Genomic DNA, 23,450 nt, shown 5'->3' with positions numbered 1-23,450 from the left:
ACTTTTGAGGAAAACCTTTCATAGAGAAGAAGCAGCTTGGAACAATAGCATAGGTACATTCTGCCTAAAAGCCAACCATCTTTGCTGATCTCACCTTCCTGCTCACAAGTGGCATGGATTTTTCCAGGCTGAGCAGCCAGCTCTACTCCTTCCTCCATTCTGTGCTGGTGTGGCCTCATCTTGAGCACTAGCTACAGTTCCAGGCACCTCCGTGCAAGGAAGGCATTGAGCCATTAATATCCAAAGGAGGGCAATGAAGACAGTGAAGGGCATTGAGGGGAAGCCATTCAAGCAGTGGCTGAGGTCAGTTGGTCTGTTGAGCCTGGAGGAGATTGAGGCGGGACTGGAATTTATTTTCACCATCCTCACCAGGGGCAGGCGGATGGGCAGGCACTGATCCCTGTGGTGACCAGAGACAGGACCCGAGGGAATGGCCTGAGCCTGTGTCGGAGGGGCTTTAGGCTAGGTATCAGAAAAGGCTCTTCCCCCAGGGGGTGGCTGGGCACTGGAACAGGCTCCCCAAGAAGTGCTCACAGCACCAGCCTGACAGAGCTCAAAACGCGTTTGGACAATGCTCTCAGGCATATGGTGTCACTCTCAGGGGTGTCCTATGCAAGGGTAAGAGCCGGACTCGATGATCCTGACGGCTGCGTGCCCACCCAGCGCACCCCGCGGTCAGTGACCGGCCCACGGCTCCGGCCCAGGCCTGTCGGGGGCTCCGGCCCCCCTTCCGCCGGCCCCGCTGCCCGGGGGAGGGCGGGAGTGAGGGAGGGGGCGGCCGGCGCCGTGCCCGGGTGAGCGCCCCGCGCGCATGCGCCGCGAGCGCGGCGCCCCCGCTCGGCTCCGCTCGGGCCGCACTCGGCTATTTCCGCCTCTTTGTTTTAAACTCCGGGCCGAGCCCTTTAAATCCCCCTTTTTTTTCTTTTTAAAATTTTCTTGGGAAGGGGAAGAGGGGACGGCGTTTCCCTCGGCCTCGCGTTTCCGACTCCTCTGCTCTCTGCCCTGCCGTGGCGCCCGGAGAAGGACGGGCCGGGGAGCGGAGGGTCGGCGGCGGCGGGGGGAGCCCCCGCTGTAGCCCCGAGCGGCGGCCGCGCCCCCCCCCCGTCAGGTCAGTGCCGGGCCGGGGGGGCGCGGGGGTCCCGGCCTTGCCCCGCCGAGGGGCTGGAGGGCCGCCGAGGGGCTCGGGGGCGGGGCGGGCCCGCCCGTCTGCGGGGTATTTGCGGTGTGGGCTGCGGGGAGAGAGGAGGAGGTGCGGGGGGTGCGGGCCGAGGGTCTTCTCCGCCTCGACGGCGTGGGGGGCTGCGGAGGAGCGGGCCGGGGCTGTGGGGGCCGCGCTGGAACTTTCGGGGCGGGCGTGGGGTGGTCACAGGCGGGGTCGGGGTTCTGTGGGGTTCCTCTCCCGAAACTGTCAGGGAGTCCCGGTGGGCCGGGGCAGCGCCTGTCCCCGTCCTGCTGCGGGTGCCCAGCGTGGGGGAAGGTGTGGGCACAGGAAACCCCCGCACACCCCGCCCCACCCGTTCCTACCCTCGGAGGAGTTGCCTTGTGTGGAGGGGCCTGGGCAGGGGACAGAACCCCACGGCTTGGGGAGAAAGGGTCTCTTTGAGTGGAGGGGTGAAGATGGCGTTTCCGGTAAGGTGGAGATAGAGAGGACGCGTCCCTTGGGTGTGCGACTTGAGCCGTGCAGGTATGTGGCTCCAGCGCTGTGGATCTGGCATATGGAGTCGTGAGGAATAGGAAGTGAATTGATACTCATAGGTAAAGTATAGAGGCTTGAATTGTTATACAGTCTAAGGACAAATATACATATATGCGCGCACACACTCACACACACAAATATACATGTGTATGTATTCGGGATTAAGAAATTTGTAGAGTTTCCTAAACCACTGAGTTCTAGCTAGTAACTTGTGGTGTGACATTTGGCCTCTTGGTATCTTTTAGCTTGCAAGTGTTGGGTGTCGTGTGTGGAAAGTTTTGCATGTCCCAAAGTAAATAGGGCTCTAAGGAGGTTTGATTATTGTGGGTTATCAAGTGCTTGGATGTTCTTTTGGCTGCTTCACCTTTTTTTTTTTTTTTTTTTTTTTTGGTTACAAATGTTAGTGCAGGCTTTCTGTCAGATCAGTTTAGACTCTTCCTACTTTCTGTATGAAGTGCATGCCTCTGAGAAACCAGTTAAAGAAATTCTGCTTTATTACCCCTACATCTTCTGGAATGTGCTGAAAATATTTTCTTTGGTATGTTTCAAAATGATACTGTGTATTTTCTTCCAGAGTTTCACAGAACAATTAAGTTTGTGGATGAAAAGCTTTGAATTTAAAAAAAAAAAAAAAAAAAAAAAGGAGATGAGCCTTTATGTTGAGGGATCATCCCATCTATGTGTCCTCCATTCCAGATTGGCTTTGTTTATACAGAATGAACAATTAAGCATATGCTAGATATGTTGCTAAGAGTTGTTTTAGTATTAGGTAGTGTGCTGCTTAAAAATTATTATTAGTTATTTTGGGGTGGGATAGTTGTGAAGTTTTGTGTTCATTCTTTTAGTGACAAATCAGGTTAGAATCTCAACTGGCATACTCATCATATATCTAATGAAGGTGCTCTGAAATTCATAAAATTGTTTGGTAACAAGGGGAATAGAAATGGAAACTTTGTACCTTTTCAGTAGCTTTACTATTTCTTTTGCAGCTATACTTGTAGACAGTTTATAATATGTTTAAGGGAATACAGAAGCTGTGCAGCACCTAAGATACTTGGTGAAAACATGTAGGGAGCATTAGAAGGGGGTCACGTGGCCTTCTAGAGATTCATAGGTGCACAGTCAGAAAACTTGGATATAAAACATTTCATAAACCACTTTTTGAGGAAAATCTATTGGACTTTTTTTCTGTGGGCTGATCTGGCTGCTTTGATCTTGTTACTCCGCTGTCACTATAGAAAATCAAGACTGAACTCTTGTAAATGTTATAATAAAGTCGACTTAGAGTTTGTAATTATTCTAGCCTAATACTAATGCCAAGAATGGCAGAAATTAATTATTATGGTATGAAAGATTTCTGCTACTAAGAGACTGTTAAGTACAGCATTTAGTAGCTGCAGCTGTCCTGTTCTTACATCTGTCTACTTATGTGGTTTAGAGGAGGTCATCTCAAAGCTTTGTATTTGAGATACAGGTAAGTTTTCTTGTCAAGAACCCTTCTACCCTTACTTTAATAGCTTTCATTTCTTTTTTCCCATATGGCCATTTAATCTAGGTAGCGTGGCCTTTTTAGCTTTTGTCATGTAATGAACTCCCAGGACTGAAATAATTCTGGACTAAATTCCTGAACTCCTTGAGCAGTGCTGTGAGAAGAAATCGAAGCATTTCCATTGAAACTCTTAAATAGAGCTGCTATGCTCCAAGCCACAAAGTGGATGTGGACATGATGTTTTGAAAAACATTGCATGTTGATAGCATTTCACTGTACAACTGCTGTCTTAAATTGTGATACCAGCTTGCAAGGAAATGTAAGGACATCTTGTATTTTATATTAAAAAAAAATATATATATATATATCGTCTACTTCGTGCTTTGTAACTGCTGTCATTTGGCACATGTATGTGGTAACTCAGTAGTTACTAAGTGGAAGCTTGTTTTGATAGTAGTGTTTGGAGATGCAATTGATTTAAGACTGTCAGCATTCCTGAGAGTTCATTAATCTAAACTCTGGTATCTTTGTTACAGTGCTACTGAAGATGTTTAATGATGTTTGAAACTTCTCTGATTTGCTAGGTTAGGTTTGCTGTCATGTTTTATGGAAATATGGAGGAAAACCTCCTCAAGGCAGTTTGACTGCAGTAGGTTAGAAGCCAGGCAGAAGGTGCCCATGTCTTTTAGCTTACACAAGACCTACTTGGAAGCTCTGTCTTGAAGTAGTTTTGTATTTCTTACACCTCCCTTTTTAGAATACAAGCTTGCTGTATTAGACTGCAAGTTTAGCTAGTATGTGAAAGTCTTTTCTGCAGTACAGGAGAAAAAAGAATCAGGTGATTCTGTGTTAAAAACAATCTTGGCTATTGTTATATGTAACATGGTTTCATTGCTAACTGAAAAAACACTATAAATAGTGGTTTGCTTTGTAATTGCTCTGAAGAGCCTAAAGAAAACTTTGCTGCTTTATTAAAATTCACAGAATCATAGGATGTTTGGGTTGGAAGGGACCTTAAACATAATTTTGTTCCAACTTCCCTGCTGTGGACAAGGACACTTCCCAAGGACAGCATCCAAACTGTCCTTGAGCACCTCTAGGGCTGGAGCATCCACAACTTCTCTGGGCAGCCTGTTTCAGTGCCTCATCACCTTCACAGCAGAGAGTTTCCTTGCAGTATCTAATCTAAACCTCCCGTCTTTCACTTTGAAGCCATTCCCCCTTGTTCTGTCAATACAGGCTCTTGTAAAAAGCTCCCTCTCTTTTCTTATAGGCTCCCTTCAGGTACTGGAAGACTACTATTAAGTCATCCTAAAGCTTTCTTTTTTCCAGGCGGAACAATCCTAGTTCACTCAGGCTTTCCTTGTAGGAGCTGCTGCATCCCTCTGATCATCTTGATGGCCTCCTCACTCCAACAGGTCTATCTCCTTCCTGTGCTGGGACCCCAGAGTGGATGCAGGGTTAGGGTTAGACCCGTATGGGTTTCAGCAGAGCAGAGGGGCAGAATCCCCTCCCTCGCTGTGCTGGCCACCACCAGCAACTCCAAGTCCTTCTCCCCAGGGCTGTTCTCCATCTGTTCACACACCAGCTCGATTGGCTCACCAAGGCTTCCAGGTCTGGATGCAACTCTGATCTTTTGCTCAGGAGTCCCTGACCTTGGGAGGCCCCTGTAAAGTTTGATCTAGTGCTCACCCCCATACTTGCCTCAGTCACTTCTTGTGATGCCACCTCATCGACTGAAAATCAGCTTTTCTCAGTTTTACTGAAAAAGTGCATCTACACTTAAATCAACAGAATATGAAAATAAAATACTCAGTGTGGTACTAATTGTGGGAACTAATTGGACTGGAAACCTTATGTGCTACTGAAAGTTTGATTGAAGTCTGTAAAGAACTGTAGTCCTGCAATCATACCAGAGAGCCAGCATTGTAGGAACAAATAAACCAGCAGTGAGTTCTTCAATGGCACTATTTTCTTTCCCCCTTCTTCCTTTTTTCTCCTTAATCAGAAACATTGCTTTAGACTAGGAACTTCAAACTGTATGTAGGAACTTTTGAGTCTCTTTATTCCTTTGACAAACACAACACATACTTTTCAAAGGTAGAGGGTGGTACAGATCATTAAAAGTAGGGGGAATGACGAACTCTGGTGGGCTCAAGTTACTTGCTCTTTGTGCCAGAAAATGACTGTTCTCACAGTTATGACTGCCTCTTTCAAATCACAATTATAAGTTGATGGAGCCAGTGGGTGAAATTGTTGAGGGAGTGAGGTTGAGAACTGGAGTAAATCAAAGTATGCATGGTAGCATTGTGATAGTTCAGGGACTGTAAGGAAGAAATATGCAAGAGTGATAACCAGTCTTTTTTGTAGTTTTGTTGCCAGTTGAAGAACTTACTTACACTAGCTCTGACACTATTTTTCATCTCTGCAAAGTGACATGGAGAAGACTTACTCTCCCTGCAGATATTTATTTTGGATGGTCTTAAGAAATAACTATTTTGTATTCTGAATTTTTAACTGACAGTAACTTCGTCTACATTAAAAAGGACTGTGTTCTGGCAGCAGTAAAGATCGTTCTTGTTTAATACTGAGGCTGTCCTTATTGCTGGAAACTGTTGCTTTGTGAATAGCGTGAGTCTGTTTTGAAGACAGAAAGCATGCTGCATATGTTTGGTGTCAATGAGAAAATACTGTGCACTACTTATGCAATTAAGAGAGGAAAAGTTAATTTTTTAGATTAATGGAATGAGTTTGATATTATTTGCTAACTTGCAAATGGCTGTTTTGTCAAGATTTTCACTTAAGAACTTCCTTTTCCCTCTACAAAACCAGACAGCATACAATGCCTTCTCTAGTTGGTTATTATCCAGTAGCATCGCAATTATTATATATAATGCAAATTTTGTGTGAATTATGTTGTTGTTATGCTACTACTGGTCATCTCTGTTATTCTTTTACAATATCCATATGAACAATATAGTTTTTGTAATCATAACTGTCATTATTGCGTGCAAATATGCACTGTTTGGTGAGTTTTCAGGTAATGTGTTATGCTGTACAGTTTTTTCTAGTTTGTCATCTGAAAGAACAAGTTGAAAGATACAGTACAGCTGGCTAAGTTATAAATTATTTGTGAATAATTGTATGTGACACTTATTGTAATATTCGAACTACTGAGTACACAGATTGGCATAATAAAAGCCATGGGTCAGTTGATTACTTAGTTAAAGGATGTTGCCAAATTTATTTTAACTGACTAGACAAAATGTTTTTATGATAAAAAGTTGTCTGTTGTAGTAAGCAGTGGTGATCACTCGAGCAGATTTGAGGAACAGGATTTTTTGGGTTGGTTCCTTTTATCTACATAGGGCCATTCTTTGTTCCTTCAGAGTGACTTTTCCTAAAAATTATTTGCACATGGAGGCATTTAGAAGCTTAAGCTCTGCCTTGGCACTAACATCAAGATGGTCTGGGATCTTAATTCCTGCATTTCAGATGATTATATATCATACTTTTTTGCTGTGATAATAACTGGATTTTCTTTCATTTACCTTTTTTCTCTAATATATAAATTATATTCTAGACACAAGGACTCAGATTGATTTCAGGATTCAAAACAGGAAGAGGTAAGGGAATTTTTTATGTGCTGTGTAAGTACCTAATCATGCACGCTGCTGAAAGTATACATGTCCCTGTTTCTGCATCCAGATATTTACCTTTCAGAGCACAACTTCTGTTAAATCTGTATCTGTTAAAGATACTTCTAATACTATTTAATCACTTAAAGAATGTGCTGATACACTGTATTCAAACTCATCTTCTTAACTCTTGAAATGGTTTTCTTTCCATCTTTTAGTTTCCTTTCCTCTGAGGTCTGGACCCCACACACAGTGTTTGCCTCATTGCTTCTGTCTGTACTTAGGAAAGACCTGCAGCTGCAGTGCTATAGCGAGTGATTAATCTTTCTTGCTTTAGCATTGTACTAGTTGTTTTTTTTACTGTCTGGTTTTTAAGCTTTACTGAACCTTTTTTAGGAAAAAGTAAGCATAACCTGTTAAATGCTCACTTAAAATTTCTTACTGGCATGTGCAGGTTGTTCTTGCCATGTGCAAAGAACACGGAAAAGTTCTTTGGTGTGGTAAGTGTAGTAAAAAAATTATACTATTGAGTGGAATCCATGGTCTTAGAGATAAGCATTTAACTTTTATAGTAACAATTGCATGAATTTATTTAATTTGTTGAATGAAATAAGTAATTAAACTATATTTTCCTGTAGCAGTTTCCTTAAAATAATTGCAAAGTCAACTTGCATCTTAAATGAATTTATGTTTTAAGATCATGCTTTTTTACTTGGTTTGCCATAAGATGATAATTACTTCACAGATATTTAGTTCAAATATTGGTAAAAGAAAGTTCTCTGATTTATGCTTATACTGTTCTCAGACAAATTGCAGATACCCAACATTTTTCTATTTTCCCTTAAAATCCATATAGGCCTTTTCAGCGATTGAAATACTGTTGTAATAAAATATTTTACCAAAAGTTTCAGTGTAACTATTATTGAGTAGGAGGAGTTTAATTGTAATGTTTTTTAATAAAATATATTCATGTTAATATTAGTGTTAGACTTGGTTGCACCAGAGTAAGTAATTTATTTGCACACCAATTCATTAATTTTGTATTGCACTTCCCTTTCTTGATTGACTAGAATGAGATAGAAATCCCTCCCAAGAACAGATTATTCTGCATAAATTTTAGAAAACTTGTGTTTGTATAAGTAGAATACTTCATTTGTCATTCTCTGACCATTGGTGACGGGAGAAGTAGCCTAGACTTGAATAGGCGTGCATCTGATGTATTGTAAATGGCACCACACCAGGTGAAAAGGACTCTGGGTGGAACAGTTTTCTTCACTTCAACTTGCTTGTGATATTCTTTTGAATTTTGATAAAAGTCACCAGTAGCAGTCTGCACACTGATCTATGTGGTGTTAAGTGAATCTTGGCACTTTCAAGTTTCATTTTACTGTCTTGGAAATACAAAGGTGTTAAAAATACTGTATTAGTTGCAGTCATTTTAGATGTAACATTTTAGCGATAATCTTTAGATAGTGCCACTGGAAATTGTTTATCTAAATTTGTTTGCTCTAATTTCTAGCAGTTTTCAAATTATGTAACATTATTTTGTCCAGACAATAGTAGCTTTTGGGCCATGTGATTATGGTTTTATAGCCAAAAATGGCTTGAATTTGGACAAAGTTTTGCTGACATAGGGAGGGTAGTATTTTGTTTTGTTTCCCATTGGTTTTGATTTTTTTTTTTTTTTTTTTTTTTTTTTTTTTTTTTTTTTTTTTTTTTTTAAATAAAGATGTATTTTACCCTGGCCTTTTTTTAAATTTATTGAATTTGTCAATGCTATGGATTGAAAATAATTGTAGTACTAATTCTTTATATAAGCTATTCTGTGATCAGATGTGTTAATCGATTATGGTCTTCAAATGAAATATTTTTGCTGCTTCTATTAGGGAAGAGAAAGTACATCCTGTCCCCATTCTTCAGTTCCTCTCTCCATCACTCCACCAAATGGGTAAAATTACTTTCATAGTGGAACTTGATGTACACTTTCAAAGCTAGTGCTCTGTCAGAGCATTTGTTCTCCAGTCACAAGCATTAGTTGCTAATGAATTGAATTTCTGGAGGTGTTAGAAAAGTGTTTGGAAATTTTAAAAAAAATCTTTAGAGTGGGAAATCTGGAGTGTAAGTTTGTGCAAAAAGTTTCTGGAGTCCTCTTCTGTAGCTTCCATTATTAAGCCTGATGTTACCATACGATATATTCACTGTAAGAGTGAAAACAAGGGGAAAATGAGCTGCTTTTGCTTCTCCCCCAGATTCCATAGACATTTATGGCTTCCCATAAGTAACCTTTTTTCCGGCTTACTCATCCATTATCGCCATCTGCAGGGTTTGACAATTTTAGCATTCAAATGAAAATAAAAAAAAACCAACAAATTCAGCTCTCTTCTCCCAACTTTAATCCAAAATCAAAGGAATGAATTTTTTTCTTTTTCCTCTGAAATTACTAATTTCTAGTATGAAAAGATCTGTACATCTAAGAACAGAAAATCTTTCGGATGCCCAGGATTTGCTATGTGGAGATTGCTGGGAGACATGGTCCTTTCTGACCTTGTCAGCCAAACTTTGACTGGTGCATGGATGTTGTGATGAATGTTGTGTTCTGAAGAATGGAGAGAGGCGAGTGTCAGTGTGGGTGTCATCTATTAAAAAACTATTACATTTTCAATAAAGTTGGTAAGTTAAGTTACTTTGAATGTCTCTTTTGGCATAGTTCGGTCACCAAAAGCAGGTCTTTGTGACTTGGAGGGAAGGTCCAAATTCAAGCCTACAGATTCTACTACCAGGCTGCAGTAGTTAATAACTTGCAGTGAAAGGTTTTCTTCTCTTTTTACTGCATGCCATCCATCCATCTATCATTTGAAATTTGTTGTAGGAAGCAATAGGGTCTATAAAAGTGATTTGGCTTTAAGAAATTCCTGAGAGAATTTTAGAAGTGTATCTGGAATACAATTATTAAGATAAGTAGCGGATACAGTGTTTATTTGTTTACTTATTCCTTGCATGGACTGTCAGACTCTTTAAGATGAATAAGGGAATAGTTTATTTCTACAGTTTTTGAACAGTTTGTATCAATGTGCAGCTGAACAGTTTTGGGTGGTAATGGCTATCTCTTAGAATGATAATTATCAGTTCTGTAAGTTCAGTGATGTTTCTAATTATGGATACCATTTTATATAGACAGTAAAAAATAATTATAAAATATTGTAGCTCATCAATGACTTGCCTCTGCTTTCTTTGTAATTTGCTGCTTTCTGATCTTAAACTGTGGAATAGAAAAGTTTATAAGTATATGAGAAAATCATTATGTCTGTGTGAAATACTGTCATAATGCCTCACAACATAAAAGCCTTTTTAGTAATTATTTTAGTCATTATTTGTCTGCTTTCATGCTAGTTTTCCACATCGGTGTTGTTACTTTGTGGTGGTTTTGTACTTGAAGATGGCAGGGATAGCTGGTTATTCGGTTTCTGTTCCGGCTTCTTTATTTTCACTAACAGTTTCCATTACCTATGAAAGTTGATATCCTTGTCTTGTTTTAAGGGATTCTGAGAAGTTTTGTGCAAAGATATAAATGCATAACATGTCTTCAACTCTTTCTAGGACTAAAACCAGACTATTCCAGAGACTGTGGAGTACATTACCAGGATTGGATAGGGAAGAGTGGTTTAACTTTTGCACTGCTCAAGTGTGTTCTGTATTTCTGGTTCCAGAGAGACAGGCTTCTGTTTAGCAAAATGACTATAGGCAAAGCTAGAAAGGGAAACTTCTACTAGCTGGATTATGTGAATCTTTTGTTAGTGTTGCAACAGGTGCTAAGGTCTTTTTAAGAGAAGCTGGTAACCGCTTATTTTCTCTGGGATTCAGTTAAATAGCTGGTATTTGGCAATTTAGCAAGTGTTTCCTTGGCTACTCCTTCCTGATTGAACTATAACTCGTAATGAACCAGAGGAAGGTAATAAAGGTAATACAGACTATCATTTTGACTGGTGTTAATAATGTATGCTGTTAAAACAGCACTTGAGAATTCTGTCTGTCAGGCAGTGTGGTGGATGTAACTCTTCTTACCCCTGTCTTTTTTCCTGAAGTTTCTCCTTGTTCTTTGTCTCTATGAAGCCTGTACTGTCATAAAGTTGCCTTCATCATTTATTTGTTGTCGTACCTGTTGAAATAAACTCCTGATGTGTCAGAAGGTTTTGCTTCTAGGTAGCCATCTCCAGCAAGGGGAGTGGACAGTTCTGATAAGTTGTTTCTAAAACTGCAGAAGTAGGTTTTTCTAGGCTCTTGCACAAGTGAAACTAGCCTCCTGGTTAGATTTTATTGCCTTAGTAATTTAGACCTCTCATCTCCTGCGTACCGCCAAGCAAATTTTCTCCATTTTAAAGAAACCAGGAAATACCATATCATGGCAGTGATTAGGTCACAGCAAGGAATTCAGATGTAAGTGCTGAAGCATCTCACGCTCTTGTTGTCCGCTGTGCACAATGTTCTTCACTGGCACTAACAGACAAAACAGTGGTGGTGTAATGGTGTCATTCTCCTTTCTGGTCAGAGTTTTAGGTACTGTCTGTTAATACTGACTTCGATGCAATGCTTGGAATGATTGATATTCTGTATTTACTGTTAGGTTTTCTTGAACTGTGACACATTATTGGATTATGCAATGGAAAAAATCTTAATAGTTGAACTTTGGAAATCTTTTCTTTTTGCAACATTGACAGTGAAATATAAAAAAAACCCCAAACCCACAAATCAAACAAAAACCTAAAAGAAAACAATCAAAAAACCTCAAACCAAAACCTAGAAAAACAGAAGTTTTGATAACTGCAGATATTTTTTCTGTGAAGTGTTATTTCATTGTGGAAGTTAATGCATGTTTTTGTATTGCTAGACATTTAACTTCTTCCTTTCATTCCTACATGCATGCAAAACACCAGATGTAATGATGACAAAGAAATGAAAATAAATAGAATGTGAGTGCTTTAAAGGTATCATTCTTCCTACAAGTATAAGTTTTCAAATGTTGTTATCCTGAGAATATTTTGAACTGGAAAGTGGAGTAATCCTCATTGCTGAAGTCATTGAGACTGGGAAGTGTAGTAGTTTTTTTACATGAGCACACATAGCAATGTAAGGAAATGTCAGAGATGCCAGGCTCATATCTCTGTTCTAAATGTTAAAAAAACCTCTTAAGATGGCTGGGTTAGTAGTTTAGGACTGCTCTTTTTATTACCTATAGTCCATTCCTTTCCTAATTCTGTCAGCTATTCCCTCTACTACAAGCCTACATGTTTTTGTTACTCTAATGGCAGCCTTCCTGTTAGGCTGTTTACATTGAAGGCTGTTATTTGAGTGCAGTTTTCATTGGTACAAAGGGAGAAAAGGAGAGTTCTGCTAGGTTTTATTTGTCCAGGTTGCTGTTTTTTCCCTGCCTTTGTAAGATTGGCAAGTGCTTATTCATTGCCCTTGATTCTGCAGAGGACAGATGGGCCTAAAGGATTTTTGTGCAGCTGCGGAATAGTGTCTCACAATTTTCGGACAAGTCTGCTGCTCAGTTGTGGGCTGATGGAAATGCTTTTGGGCCTTCATTGCTGGCTGACTGTTGTCTTTTCAAGGGAAGTTCATCGTGTGTCATGAGTGATACCTGAATGAAAAAGATTTAACCAGGAGAAAGGTATGTGCAATACAAGGCCTGTTGGGTTGACACTGAAGAAGGGTCTGCTAGAATAGGAGTGGATGCTGCTTTGTGCCAAGGGCACTCTTACTAATAACTGATGATTTTTTTCCTGGTATTTTTTTTTGCTTGCAGTGATTGACAAGTGTGGCTTTATTCCAACTATTAATGTGTTAATGTGTCATTAAAATTATTTGCAGGTCTCCTTGTTAAAGAAGGGAAGCTTTTATTAGTGTATTCTAACATGTATTTAACAAGAAGAATCTTCCAGTCTTTGTAAATAACATGTAAAAGCCTCTTGTGGTTTAACAACCAAGTAGATTCCTGTATTATCAACACTGTTCAGCACACATGCTAAACACAGCCCTGTACTAGCCACTGTGAAGAGAATTAGCTCTGCCCTATTCAAAACCAGCAGATTCCACCCCTTGTTCCATACCATTTACATCATGGTCAGGTCCCACACTGTTCAATACAAGTTCATTAACCACCATTCTTCTTCTCACTCTTTGATAAAATACCTAGATGTCATTCCCGTAGTCTGTGGACCACCCCTGTAAAATGTCCATAGTAAATCCTTTGAGTTCATTTAATCCATGACTTGGGGCTCCATCTGTTATGGTAGCCAGTCGGGACAGGAGAGGAGATGTGTTGCATGGCATTACTGGGCATCAAAGCCATATCAAATTGTGATTGTGCTGTTGTGCTTGGACTTCTTGGAAGGCTTCTCCTCTGTTGGTTTGTGTAGTTCCTGTTATATTTATTCCTGTAATATACAACTCAGATAATGGATTATAACAATTTAATGATATATCCATTATAATCTCTACATCTGATCCTTATGAGCTCTCAGGGTGAACGCGTTTTCTTGTCCCAAGCCTGACTGCACAAAGCAATTCCTGTTGGATTCCACTGTTAGGAGTCCACATCATAGTCCTCCCGGGGCTGCAGGGACACAGCCTGCTTCACCATCGTCTTCACCACAGGCTGCAAGGGACTCTCTATTTCCCCCACTCCAGTGTGGGAGCCCCACTACTGGGAAACAGTTGTCCTTGGACTTGTTCAGTGTGGGTCCTTGCCACGGGCTGCAGTTGTTCATAAACTGATCCAGTGAGGGTCGCCTGTGGAGTCACAGGTCATGCCAGCAAACCTGCTCCAGCATGGGCTTCTTACAAGGTCGCAGCCTCCTTAAAGCATCTGCCTACTCTAGCAGGGGATTTTACGGGCTGCAGGTGGATCACTCCTCCACTGTGGAGGTATTCACACATCACAGTCTCTTCAGCTCAACTTCAGACTGAAGTTCAGCCTGCCTGGACAGCAGCACTACCCAGGCTGTCTGCCAGCCCAGGCACATTGATGTGGTGTTACCAAAGTCTTCCCAGGCACAATTTAGTAAGGTGCGAAGCAGCGCAGCAGTACAGAAAGCAGTGAAAGCAAAAAGCGAGAACTAGACTCTTAATACATGTCAGGAAAGCAAGCTCCATGGCAAGCACAGGAGGCTGCTGCTTACCAGCTGAATAGTACTAACACCTATATGTTCAGTCTAATATGTCCCAATGGAATCTGTCATTATCTTGACATCTTTGTACCTCATGTCTGGTGCAAAAAAGGACTGTCACGGTTTAACCAAGCCCTGTGCAACCACTCACCCACTCCCCTGGAGCGGGAGTGGGGAAAGAATCAGAAGGGCTTGCTCTAAAAAAACTCATAGGTTTAGATAGTGATAGTTAAACAGGGAAAGCAAAAGCTGTGTGCAGAAGCAGAGAAAACAAGAAAACAAATGCACCACTACACGTGGGCGGTTTTTCAGCCATCTCCAGGAACAGGGCCCCATCACTTTCAACTGACACTTGGGAAGACAAATGCTATCATGCCCTTTTTCCTCTTTCTTCCCCCCTACTTAATATATCAAATATGATGTCACTTTAACAATTACATTTTTTTTGAGAGAGATAAAAATGGAAAATATTTTTAAAACCAAGTTTCAAGACTTCAAGTCAGGAATTCAGGTGAATGCTGAAAGAAATGGAGGATTGAACAACTGTAGGTGGAAAGAAAAATACCTTTTGTCGTCTGTTGGTTAAAATGCTACTGTAGTATTTAATATTAAATAAATAATGCAAACTATCAGGTTTGTTTTTTACATTGTCAGACATGAGGATTGTGTCTGGAGTAAGAAATCTGCAGCAGTAAGAGTTCAAAGGAGACTGAGTATTGTATTATTGCTGCAATTTATATCTGAAAGAGCTGAGTGTCAGAATAATGGGAGAAGTGTATGAACAGAGTGCATCTTAGAGTCCTCCCAGGCTTTCAGGAACAAAAGAACAATTCTGCAAGGCTCCTTTATAATTTGAATTACATGATGCATGGATAGCTAATTTTATGTAATTTACTGTCTGTACATTTGAATCCAGAAAGACTCCAGAATGCTTGCTAACCACTTGCAGGTTATGGAGCAATTCTAGCAACACTTTCATGTTATTTGTTACAGCAGCACAGAGGCAGATTAGTAAAGCTGAAAGCTGTAGTTACTTAATTTTTTTAACCAAAGGATATGTAGTTTCTCAGGCCCTTTCAAATCTTAGTTTGGATTAATTAACCATCAAGTGCTGCAATCTGGGTTTAATGTGCACGGGAATGTGAAAAAGTGATTGTTGGTAAAATGTGCCTTCAAGTGAATTATAGCACCTTCCTACTTCTTACCAGCTGATAGCTTCTGGCCTCTCATTACGGATACCCATTTAACAGCTACTCTTTTACTGGTCTGCCAGGGTATCTGGACCAGTAAGTGGAGTCAGGTGAATGAAAACCTGAATTTTAAGGGTCTTTTAATAGATACCAAGAGGAATTGTCTTATGCCAATTATATGAAGATTCTTCCTCTCTTTTTTCAGAAACAATTGATAGAGAAAATTGTTTTTTTTGATAGAGATCTGTGATAAAAGACATAAAAATCCTAGCACTCAGGTTAACATATAGTTACTTACTAGGCATACACATTTTTCTTGTCTTTGTTAATAAGTGGTTGATTTCTGGGCTTATAGAATTGCATTTAATTTTTTATGTAATTAGATGTGTTTATTGTATGGTAAGGATTTTTCAATGATGGAAGTTAAAACATATATGTGTAAGTGGAATGAGGAAGGTGAAGATCACCAAAGCTTAAAGATTTTGAGGGGTTGATGGCACAGATCCGTAAGGCTTCTTTTTTCTTCATGGTAAACCTTTCAAGCCATGGTTTTCTTGTCTGGATGGAGTCAGAGCAGTCAGTTCAAATGTACACCATCAGATTCAAATAACAAGGAAAGTCATATCTGAGTTGTCCATCTGTTCTGCAGAGGTCTTCATAATGAACATTACAATCTGTTTTAGCTGTGGTTAAGACCTTAAATTACTTCTCTGAAGTGCGTGGATAATAAACATTCAAAAAGTGATGTGAAATCGGCAGTAAAATCTCACTGAAGATTTTTTTTTCTTCATGAGATTTGGGGCTACTTTTGATCTGAGTTTTAATTACTGGAAGTCAAGGATCTCTTGCTCTCCTGGTATGTGTGAAACAAAGTGCTTTTTAAATGACTTGTAGTTTACATTCTAAATTCTCAACAAGTAGGACGTTGGAATATATTCTTCTAGTGTATGACAAATATCTCCATAATGTTTTGTCAAGACTTGATCTGGGATAGCACTCAATAGTAGTCTTTTCTTCAAAATCCTCCTGCCTCTAGCAGTGATTTTGATTTCTGATAATGAGACAGATTTTATTTAGTGGTCATAGTGGTGTTCATTACAGAAAATAAGCTCACTTCTGCAATAATGCTTTGCTTTTATAATATTTTGAGACTAGAAACTTTGACACTCTGCTTCCCGGTTTTATCCATGCTTGTAAATGCATGTTGATTGGAACTGACCTCAGCACTAAAAAAGGAAATAGCAGAATGTAAAGAGTAATTTGAATGTCATTAAATCAGTTTTTCTTTGTCAGAAGCTGGAAAATGTTTAGTAGGATAAAATCTTGCCAGACAGATGTTTTTATTCAAGCTGTCTTGCAGAGAATTTTATCTGTTGCTGCACAAATATTTTTCTGTCTCCTTGTATTTGATGCTTTTTTCTTAGGACTGTGTCAGGATCTTGTCATGAGCATCTCATGTTCTGAACAACTAAGAATGTTCTAATTGGAAGGGTCTGGAAAGCACCTAAATTAAGAGTTTTGGAGGAAGTGGTTTCTCAGACTGTGGAGCCAAGCTAGTGGTGTTTTGCTGCCAAACAAATTTCAGTTTTCACCGTGCAGTGCATCCTCTTTGCTTGAGCATTCTCAAGTTCTCCATTAACCTTCCTGTGAATAAGTGAATTTAGCAGTCCTGCAGAAGTCCATCCACAGATCTGAGTTATTCCCAAAGCATCTCTAAGCTTTGAAACAGCACTACCTGTATGGAAGATACTGTTTTAATGTGATTATTGGGAGGTGCTTTGAACAGTACAGTGATGAAATTCTAAAGTTCTGCTAATCAAGACAAGCTAAATGTCAGTTAAGGAAACATGTTTTCTAATGTAAAGTGCAACAAAATATCTTTCTTGCAAGAAAATTTATTTACAATGTAATTTATAAAAGCTTTTCTAAGCAAAGTAAATTGTATTTTAAATATATACCTTATTAGTCTATATAGGACTTTTTGTACATACAGGTATTATGTAATGATAATACACAATAAACCACAAATACAGTAGTAAGTCCATTTGATTTTTAAAAAATCCACCAAAATAAAAACAAATAATAACTGATATTTTAGAACTTTGAGACCATTAAAACACCTTTTCTAGTTGGATTATATTACAAATGCATGAAATTATCTTAGGTTTTCTGTTACCAAATGAAACATCTGCTTTGAGACAGTGTTTCCTCATTTTCCTGTTATTGTAGTTCTCTGTTTATGCTGCAGCTGCTTAAGCCTTACCAGAATGAAATGGAAATGGCTTACGTTACCATGACATGATTCCACATAGATACATTGAATACTTGCTGTTCCTGAAAGCAACTGTGTCAAAATGGTTTCTGTGGCGGGCAAGGTAGTGGCTGGGCTGAAATATAAACTGCAAATTAGGTGTTTGCATGTGACAGTCAAGTGAGTTTTAAAAAACATGCCCTCCCTATTAACAGATGAGCACAAAAGTTGCAAAGAATAATTCTTTGTCCTTTATATTTATATGACTCTTTATATTTAGTACCTTTCTTTTTCCTGGAGATGGTACTCAGTCTGTTGGAGTGTGTAAAAGAAGGGCATAACATTCTTGGAAAAAAAATCTCATCCTCTTTCTAAATGTGCTTAATAGTGTAATAACTGACATTATAGTTAAGTACATGTCCAAGTTTAGGACAAACCTGGGGGAGAACCTCCAAAGGAGCCCCCCAGAATAAGCCCCCCTCACAATTCCTCCCCCCCACTGGGCTCGGAAAGAATTTTACTCGGGGGGAAAAGTGGAAAAAACCTATTTATTAACAAACAAAAGAAGAACACTTCCCAGCAACAGGAAAGTACAATCCCAGATGGCAAAAAACGTTTTCACCGAAGTGAGAGACGGTCGCTGCTGGGAAGGGCGAGAAGCTTCTTGGGCAGGCTCCGGAGGCAGTCTCTGATGCTCAGGTCCCGTCCGGAGCCGGTACAGATCTTGGAGCTGAAGGGGAGAAAGGGTGGGGGGAAGAAAGCAGCAGCCGGGGCAGCAGCAGCAGCAGCAGCAGCAGCAGCAGCCGGGGCAGCAGCAGCAGCAGCAGGGCAGCGGCAGCCGGGCAGCAGCGGGGCAGAAGCAGCGTGCAGCAAGCTGCAGCAGCAGCAGCAGCAGCAGCAGCAGCCGGGCAGCAGCAGCAAGCCAAGCAGCACAGCCCCGGGGCACCACCCCCCCGGGGGGGGGAAAGGGCACCAGCGGCAGCTCCATGCAGACAGCGAGGTGTGGGGGCGGGAGAGGAGCAGACAACACCAACCCAGGACAGTACACATCCTTAATTTCAGTGATACTGAGTACAAGCACTGCCAAAACCAGTACAGGACACCAAATTTTAAGGGTGTTTTGTTGTTTTCAAAACTTTTTTGTCTTGCCCTTGCTTTCCCTCTGGTTTTGTGCTGCTGACTCCTACTCTGCCCACTACATTATTTGTCTCAGTGGTTAAAAGGAGTGAATGATTCAGAAAGCTGGAGCAGAAAAGGAAAGAATCAGGTTTCCCTTAGCAGCTGGCACTGAAGGCACAACAAAACTTAGAAATTTTTGTGCTGTTGCAGTAGGGCCACCTCATATGCTCTCAGTCTGAGTCTCCAGATGCTCTGCTGCTCATTGCAGATCTTTTGCCAGATCCTTTTCCTCCCAAGATACAGAAATTCAGTATTAGTTCAAAAGCTTGTAAATCAGATCCCGGTGATTAGGGTCCCATACTAATGCAGTTCAGTATCTTGCATCTGAAATTTGGCTGACTAGCCTGTTGCCTCCTAGTGCCCAATGAAGAAGATGTGGAAAAAGCAAATTTAAATTACACGAATTCACAATGCTAAATATTCCTGTATTTTTCGGGTAGTATGCTTACTGCCATTTTAAATGTCATCAAGGAACCTTGAAGAGTTTAATCACCTTAGTATCCCCTTTATTGAAGTTTATAGTCTAGCTTTATGTTATTAATACATAAATTCAATACAATTTAGGAGTACTGACTGTAGTGTGCTGCCTTTGAGACGACTGCTTTGAGACAAAATAGTGAACCACTATATAAACAAACAATTCTCCAAACCCTAGTATCCTAATACATTTCAGTAAAATAATAGGGAAAAGAATTTAGCCAATCTGAAAGTACTCTGAGAACTGGATTTATCTTATGTTTTGTACATTTTTGGCTAGCTATAGGAATACATGGTCTTTATAATTAATGTTTTTTTCTCTAGAATGAATGTTTTTTCCAGTAGTCAGCTGCCCTTTTTTTTTAAATTTTTTTTTTTAAAATCCTTTTGTAACAGCAGCAGTTTTTGGATTAGTTTCAATAAATGTTGAATATTAATTTTAAGTTATCATTTTTACAGTGAAATCTGTATTGTAACTTACAAGCTCTAGTAAAAGCAGTGTAACTCTACCTTGTTATAACTTTTTTGAGTTAATACTCTGATTGAAAGAGAACTACAATTACCTATAAAAATTCTCATATAATGTATTACATTATGTTCATTATCATGTTTTATTTCTGATAAGAAAAGCCTGCTGTCTGTTGCCTCTTGAAAAGCTTCCTATTGATGAACTATAGGAATGTGATCTCTTCTGTAATAACACTTCTAGTGTGTCTTTGTGGAAGCTATACTTGTTTATCCCTTGTCTGACTCTTAGAAATGTTGAGGCAGTGGAAAAAGTGGAGGAGGAAGGATATGGGGAATAACGCATTGGGGCTGACAGTTGTGATGGTAGGTGGGAAGCAATCAAGTAAGTAGGCCAGGTTGTTGCATTTGGTGTGTATGTACATGTTCCTTACTTTAAAAATCTGCCGTTCTCTTACTTTTCACTCTCATTGCTCTTCTTCCTAAACAGAACCTTTTAAAATGCCAGCTCTGATTTAGTATTGGTGCTTAATGCATATTAATATAAGACAATTTTTAATCATAATTGCTTGACGTCAGGAAAACCTTAGTCTTTAATTTCTTTGCACTGTGTTTGCTTTTGCCTTCAGAGCTGAAGGCAGCTAATGCCAAAATCTGTCTCCAGCTTCCTATAGAGAAGCAGAGTGCTTATTTCTCTGCTTTATTGAATTCCCATTTATAATTTTAAAGGCACTTTCATTTTCTTTCTTCATGGTGTAGTCCTGCAACAAAACTCTTTAGTGGGCTTCTATAATAAAGTTTTGGAGAGGTTACAGGTGATCTTTATGGGAGGGATTTAATGATGGTTGTGCTGCAAGCTAGAGTTGAGGGTATGATATTGTTTGCATTTGTTTTTCTGCAGCTGGCATGCTGAGAAGAAAAAAACACACTTATTGTCATTTTCCTGTATTGGCTGTGACCTTGTATCAAAGGCTCCATCTTGGAGAAACTGTAAAAGCCTGAAACACTGTCTGGATAATTCATTTAATTTCAATGTCCCACTGTCCTTAAGTAAACAAAGTGCCTGATTATGTTGCCATTATCTGAAGTATAAGAGTTTTTCAGACATTTGGGAACATTTTTCTAAAGCTCACTGTATTTCTTTCTAAAGCCAAATGTAGCTCTTGTATAGTTTGTGCATGTGGTTTCTTTCCAGTTTATATTTCATTTAAATAATTATTTCGGTTTTCCCCTTATCTTCTAAGTAACATTCATACAGCCCTCTCAGACCAAGATGTGATAGGTGAATACAGGAAAGACAGGGGTTTTTTTTACTCACACAGTGTTCTGATACTTGGTCCAGTTTCATGCCATTCTTCCTTAAAATGTTCATTTAGAATTGAAAATGCTTTACGAAGATGCTTTACTTAGTGGCTTACAACATTGCACTTAAGGCAGGCCATGGCTATTTAAGTTGGTCCATTATACACTTTGGATTAGTCTCTATCTGATTATGGCTGCATTAATTATTGTTAATGTTTGAAGCCTGTGCTTTCACATGTTCAGGTATAAGGCACTGTCCATCTATCCATGGGGGGTTTTATACTGATAAGTCTTTGCATCTATGAGTTCAAATCTATGATGAATCTAATGAAACTCAATAGCTATTGAAAATGAAATATGAATCTCAGTGCAGGGATTATGTCTTTCTTTTTTTTAGATTATGTCTAAGTGTTCTATTATGTTATTGGTAGGTGAAGATGTAGGTGTGTTTTTAAAGTAAATACTGTGTATAACAACTCTCTAGTTTTGCCATTTTTCTGAAAAATAGGTGTTTATTTTCTTTAGTTGATTTTATTAGTGGAATAAGGCTTACTCGATTTTCAATATATATTCCTTAATTTAGTGCTTTATAAGCATCTGTTGTCAGTTGAAAATTTAAAGAACACTAACTTTGATGATATTGGTATTTGTTTATCTCTGACTGCAAACACATTGATGGATCAGTTTTGCAACCATTTTTAAGCTAAATTTAACAGGTTGCTTCGTGGTTCAGAACTCTAATGCAGTCAATTAATTTTAATAAGGACTCCAAATCTAAGCAATGTGTAAGAGAAAATACTGGAAAAAAAAAACTTTTATCAAAATATCATTGTATTCAACCCTAGTATTAAACATATGTCTAGTAAATGAGATTCTTAAGATATTTGCCAAAGACATTGATTGGCTCTTGTTGTTGTTTGTGTTGATGACTTTGTGTGTGGGAAATTAAGTTTATTTTTAATATGTTAAAAATTTTAGTAGTACTTATGACCTATGAATTTTCTAAGAAAGTTAATTCCTGTGACAGCTGGGAGGAGGTGGTGTTTTATGTTCATAATTTCATTCTCAAGTTGAAATGACAGAAAATGTTACCAAAATTTGTGTGAAGGGGTGTTGGGACCCAGTTTTGAGTCACTCAGTCACTTAGACTTCAACTATATTGCTATTTCTCCTGCCTTCTCTTTAACCCGTTAGTCAAGTCTCCTCAAAAAAAGAACCAGGTTCTCTTGAGATCAAAGAAATAAATACTATGTGGTCATTTTCAAGGATGTTTTTATCAAAGTGGTGTGGCATCGAAGACGACTTTGTTTTGTATTACTTGATACCTGACATTACCATTAATCATGATCTAAGTTCTCTAAAATAATGTGGCAGGCTTAATTGCGAATTAGTTGACCAAAGATCCCATTATTTGTGCTTTGGTTGACTTGTCAGCTCTTTGTCTTTTCATCATGAGTATGAAATGTGAATTGGCTAGTGAATAGTTACAACTTCTAGACCAAAACTCTGTCTAGCGTAAAGCTCATCCGTCTCTTGAGTAGTAATACTGAGGATCAGGTTATGCTTCCTATGTATAGGAAATTTTCAGATATAGGAAGTGTTCAGATAGAGCTTATTTGGGTTGCCAACTGGTTGCAGGAAGGGAGAAAAAAACATTTCTGTCATTTGTTTAGTTCCAGAAGCAAGACTAGAAATGAAAAAAAATAACAAATAACAAAACCTAAACAGCCTTTTCAGTTACCAGCTCACACAGTCATTTTAAAACTAGGATTATGAGCTTTGTTTTTTAAAAAGATTTCTCTAGTATTCTTGTGGCAATAGCAATGCTCGTGTATAAATTAGACATTTTAATATGTCTGTATTGAGGATGCTTTTACTTGCTGTGTGCAAAATAAAGTGGGGTTTTCATCCTTGGGTGGTTTTTTGTTTGGGTTTTTTTTTTCCCCTTTCGTGATTTCCTTTAAGCTGTGCTTGAAACAAGTCAACTTAGACTTGGGAAATATTTCAGGGAGAAAAATGTGCTAGTCTAGAGCTTTAAGTATTGCTCCAACTTTTCTTCTCTATCACCTTCCCTTTTTCTTACATGTTTTTTCAGGGTTTGTGGATGTCTTTGGTAAGCATTGTTCTTGGAATTAGTACCTTTGATGCAAGCATGTAATAATATGAGTTATTGGAAATAAATCCATTAACTTTCCTGTGTCCTATAAACTTATCCCTGCTAAAGAAAGTTCCTGATTTATTAAGGAACAGTGAAATGTCCCAGCATCCCCACCTGCCTTGTTCTTCTCGAGTACTAGGATACATTAAAACAAAATAGATGTGGATGTTAGCTTAGATTAGGAAGGCATGGTGATTTTCTTCCTAGTCACTTTATCAAAGGTAAGTGCATTCTGATAACTTGTACACAGGCCTTGTATTGACCTAGTTTTTAGTCTTGATTGACTGACCTGATCTCCTTCAGTGACAAGGTGACCCACTTAGTGAATGAGGGGAAGGCTCATCTTGTTTATGTGAACTTCAGTAGAGCCTTTGGCACTGTTTCCCACAGTATTCTGTAGAAACTGGCTGCTCATGGCTTGGAAAAGCATTCTTTGTTG

General features: G+C 39.3%; 1 protein-coding gene across 4 annotated transcripts in view; it reads left to right on the top strand.

The window, feature by feature from the left end:
- The first annotated feature begins 833 nt into the window (after nt 1-833).
- PCGF3 (polycomb group ring finger 3) overlaps nt 834-23,450 on the top strand; it is a 56,244-nt gene continuing 33,627 nt past the window's right edge. The window contains exons 1-2 of one of the 4 annotated variants that reach the window (XM_056514007.1): nt 834-1,108; nt 6,769-6,811. The gene's annotated coding sequence lies outside the window, so the exon portion shown is untranslated. Of the gene's footprint in view, nt 1,109-6,415; nt 6,812-23,450 lie in introns of those variants that run through there. The other 3 variants (XM_056514006.1, XM_056514012.1, XM_056514010.1) reach the window with 3 other exon arrangements.

This window comes from Oenanthe melanoleuca, chromosome Z (genome assembly GCF_029582105.1).
Source record: "Oenanthe melanoleuca isolate GR-GAL-2019-014 chromosome Z, OMel1.0, whole genome shotgun sequence".
Lineage (NCBI taxonomy): Eukaryota > Metazoa > Chordata > Aves > Passeriformes > Muscicapidae > Oenanthe > Oenanthe melanoleuca.
The sequence above is the reverse complement of the archived record's forward strand: the minus strand, read 5'-3'. Positions and strand labels throughout refer to the sequence as shown.